General features: G+C 37.3%; 1 protein-coding gene across 1 annotated transcript in view; it reads right to left on the bottom strand.

Moving 5' to 3' along the window:
- Window positions 1–4,148, bottom strand: part of LOC125044698 (MAPK-interacting and spindle-stabilizing protein-like) — a 7,758-nt gene extending 3,610 nt beyond the window's left edge. Inside the window, exon 1 of the mRNA XM_047641558.1 lies at window positions 3,756–4,148. The gene's annotated coding sequence lies outside the window, so the exon portion shown is untranslated. The remainder of the gene's footprint in view (window positions 1–3,755) is intronic.
- Window positions 4,149–5,000: the final 852 nt, after the last annotated feature.

The following is a 5,000-nucleotide window of genomic DNA, read 5'->3' as shown; positions in this document are numbered from 1 at the left end:
AATGAGTCTGTTTTTTATTTGCATTGAGAGCTTGCGGTCTGTAAGGATGTTCCGTAGTTTGGAGAATGCATCTTTTCTTAGTCCGATTCTGCGTCTGATTTCTTTCTTGCAACGAGCATCTGAGGTGACAAGAGCTCTTAAGTAAATGAAGGAGGAGACCTGTTAGATTTCTATTTCTCCTTGTTTCAATGGACAAGTTGGTGTGGCCTTCGACTTTGAAACCACCAGTCATTTTGATCTCTTGCTACTGGTATGAAGGCCAAGATGTTCGCTGGCTTCCACAACGGCATAAAAAAGTTTACGGGGGTCTTTTCAGATTTGGCCATGAGAACTGTATAACAAAGGTTGTTGATCTTACAACCGTTGATAACGATTCCCTCCTGACGGTCTTCAATCTCCCGCAGGATAACTTGACTATAAATTGAACACAACCTTATTAAACACCCCGCTTGATGTGGAACCAGTTAGTTATTCCATCGGATAGACGGACTGCTGCAAATTGATCTTTGTAGACTGACTGAATTAGTCTCATATCTTTGTCAACTATCCGTATATTTGCAAGGATTTTGAACGATTTTAAGTGCCGGATCTTATCAAAAGCGTTTTCATAGTCACTGAAAACCAGGTTGATGTTTTGCTGAAGTTGGACGGCTCCCTCGGCAAGGATTCTCATGACGTAGATAGCGTTCCTTGTACCTTTATCCTTCATAAACCCAAACTGAGTCTTGTCCCTGTCCGACTCTTCTGAGTATCTCTTCATTGGACGCTCGGGCGGTATAAGGAGGCAAGGTACATAATGCGGTAGATCTTCTGTAGAATAGGTTTAAGCATATGCGACATTAGACTAATTGTGCGCTATTGTGAGCACTCAAGTATTCCTGGGACCTTTGGTAAAGCAATGAATATCATTTAATTGGGTAATTTGCCTCTTTCAAAGATATCAGTTAGGAAATTCCAAATGAGATCAATACCTTTCTCTCCTAAGGTCTGAGCATTTCGATGTATACGCCGTTAGGACCTGCAGCTTTTCCGGATGTCATTTGCTGTAGGGACCAACGCACTTTTGACTTCTTGGTTGGCCAGATGTGTCAGCTTCCAGGACTAGATCTTTCGGCTCTTGCTCATCGTCAAAAAATTCTTGAACATACTCTTACCAACGAGCACTGCCATACTCGGTGTTGAGGAGAATGCGTCCATCTGCTGCTTTGATGTAATTCTAGGAGGAAAAGGAACGTTGACCAATGATCTCTCTCATCCTTTAAAACATTTCCTTGGGATTACAACCCAGATTCTTAATTTAATCGCCTTTCTCCTGCAGTCATTTTTCTATGGCTTACATTCTTTTCTTAATAGCACATATTGCAAGGTGTTCTGCTTTGAAACTTGCTTTTTTTGCGGTAGGTCTTTGAGCTCTGGGTGGAACCCGGGTTTCTTCCTTTCTACTGTTGGGATTGTGAATAAGCAACTGCTGCTTGGATATTCTCAATGAAAGCACCAAAACGATGGTCAACGTATTTGTTAGAAATCTCTGACAGTTTTTCGAAAAATTCTTGCTTATAGTTTTCTCGCACCTCTTGATTAGTCTGTTATGTACCGAGTTCAAAATTAGGGTCAACCTTCGCTTTTATCAGCTTTCTGAGGAACAATCTGGATTTTATTATCACTGTATTGGGCTCTGAATTTGCGTCTGCACCCGGATATTCTCGGGAGTTTTTGATTGTTTCATTATCTTGAACTAATTATAACATATTCGGTTTCTGGCTCTATCACCTAGACCTGGACTAATATATGCAGCTTGAATTTATTTAATTACGGCGTATTTATGTGTAGATAAAACATTTGAATAACCCGCTAGCGACACCTGGCATCTCCACGCTCTTTTGATTTACAATTTGTATGCTCGCCTCCGGGACGAAGCGACAAAGGTGGCAATATTGCGATGGATAAAATGTACACGTAAAATAAACAACTTACTTCCCAATGACTCTTCACGGGGAAGAGATAAAAGGGGAGGGGAAGTTGGAAGTCGCCAGGTTCTGCTAGAGGTAAATATACACTTCACCTGCTGGCGCAGGCAACCCTACATGAGAGGTCTCTTGAAGGTACAAAAGCCAGGAGTACCGATGAGACCAACCACTTCTGGCACTGTAGCGCTCCCCACCCATTAGCTAAGTGTTTGGCCAACCCCTCTCTGGCGATAAGAGGTTGATCAGTGATTCCCACCTGAATAACTCCTGTGGGACTTCAGAATGCCGTGCACAAAATATTTAAAGGTGGCAAGTTCTAATTATTTTACGGCTTCTCGCGGAACCCCTATTGATAGTCGGCGAAACCCCGGTTGGGAATTACTGCTGTAAGGGAAGAAGAAGATTAGAAACCACCTTTCCTGGACACTGAACCATCAGAGTGACGGCGGCCAGCGCTTCTCTGTGCACTGAAAGCCTACAAATAATGACGATTACAACCATTACTACTCTCCCCACAGTTATAAATGATCTGGCGTTGTAATTGAATTCCTTGAGGATGAAGTTGTTAATGTAATCAAATCATTCATGAAACATAAATATCCTTAAGGCTTCCTTCAGAAAGAAAAAAAAAAAAAAAATCAACATGAGACCCTCATATTACCGCCATGCAATATTTTCGAGGCGATCGGCAGGTATTTTGGCAGTACAGTAAAAATAGCCCGGACATCCGGTGAAAAGATGCATGATAGAATACGTGTGTGTGTGTGTGTGTGTGTGTGTGTGTGTGTGTGTGTGTGTGTGTGTGTGTGTGTGTGTGTGTGTGTGTGTGTGTGTGTGTGTGTGTAAACACATAACATACAGACACTAACACAAACACACATACATATATACATTATTTGCATATATATGTGTGTGTGTGTGTATAACACATGCGCGCATACGTACACATAAATGTGTACATGTATATACATACATAAAGTGTGTGTGTGTGTGTGTGTGTGAGTGTGTGAGTGTGTGCGTGTGTGTGTGAGTGTATATGTGTATGTGTGTGTGTGTGTGTGTGTGTGTGTGTGTGTGTGTGTGTGTGTGTGTGTGTGTGTGTGTGTGTGTGTGTGTGTGTGTGCGCGCGCGCATATACCAACATATATACGTGTATATATATATACTATATATATTTCCATGTGTGTGTATATATATGTATATATATGTACACACACACATATGTATGATATATATATGTATATATATATATATCATACATATATATATATATATATGTTTATCTATATGTTTATATATATGTATATAAATAATTACACTGACATAATATATATATATATATATATATATATATATATATACATATATACACATACACAAGTATGTATATATATATATATATATATATATATATATTAATATATATGTATATATGTACATATACATATATATATGCATATATATACACATACACATGTATATATATTAATATATATGTTTATATGTATATATACATATATATATACATATACATATATATATTAAATGTGTGTGCGCATGTTTGTGTGTTATGTGTGTGTGCGGCACAGCGATACTTACTGCTTGTCCAGAATACTGAATTGTTTTAAGACTACTTTAAACATTAAATATCAAGTAAAACACGTGCAGGAAAAGAAAGTATAGAAAGAAAGGAAAAACGAGGTTTTGTTCTCACATAGAGGTTTCGTAGATGCATCAACATTATAGTGACATTTGGCAACTTTTACCAAGTGAAAAGTCAACGCTTACCTCAAGCTGTTTTTAAAGATCAACTGTTTATATATTCACTTGGAAAATAAACACGATCTCCTATTGAAGAGAAAAAAACGAACGAAGCTATCCACGCCGTATAAAATAATTATTTCAAAAGAAGAGAAATGGCATCGACTGTCCGCCATTGATATTTTCTGTTCGTCACCGCCTGTTTACATCGTCACACTGCTCAATTCGGCTAAACTAATAGATTTTTCAACTTTTAAATATATCTATGAGTTCAACCTATCACGATGGAATTTGTGCAAATTTCCCACTGATTGTACGTTTCTGACTAACGCCGAAACTGTCTTATTTTTTCCGTTTAGTCTGATAGGTGCCTTCCACTACTCCGCCCGTTTCAGCACTAACAGCTCCACTACAAGGGAGGGACCGAGCCAGCTATGTATGCGGTATTCGCCGAGGGGGAGGGCGGTCAGTCTCAACACTGCTCCGGACCTAGTAGTGGGCTCGAAAGATAAAATAAAATCATATATTGTTTATCATTGTCATTATTTTTACTCTTGTTATTATCAATAATAAAATTGTAATTATTATTATATATACATGTGTGTATATATACATATATATATATAAATATATTATATATATGCGTATACATGTATGTATGTATGTACATTTATGAAAATACTTATATATACATATATATAAGTATATATACACACATGTACATAGATATGCATATATATGTGTATGAGTATGTATATCTATATAAATGTATTTTTATATATGTATATGAATATATGTATATATACATTTATATATATATAAGTATACATATACATTTATATATATAAGTATACATATATATGTGTATATATGTACATACACACATATATTTATTTATTTATATCTACATTAGACTGGTAGGAGAAGAGTGAAAGAGGAAAAATTTTCCTACATAACTTTCCTATTGTCATTTGATGTTGAAATGTATCCTGAATAACATTCAAAATCCCCATTACTTCACTTAGAGGGAACAAATTACAACGCCATTTCCGCTCCTACAGGTACGGGGTTGAGATTAGGATAATTTGCACTTTTCGTGAACTGAAGTTCGTGAAATTTGGTGTAACAGTAAAATTGAGGGGTAAGGTTCCATCAATAATGTGGTTTAATTAAGGAGGTGGTATGCGGTGTGCTTAAACCCTCCAGTTAGGTGCTCTCCCAAGTACATTTCTGCTGCTGACAGGGGTGTCATTCCTTCTCTGCTCTAGCTTA

This window comes from Penaeus chinensis, chromosome 36 (assembly GCF_019202785.1).
Source record: "Penaeus chinensis breed Huanghai No. 1 chromosome 36, ASM1920278v2, whole genome shotgun sequence".
NCBI lineage: Eukaryota > Metazoa > Arthropoda > Malacostraca > Decapoda > Penaeidae > Penaeus > Penaeus chinensis.
Note: the sequence above shows the minus strand (reverse complement) of the source record. Positions and strands in the feature narration are given on the sequence as shown.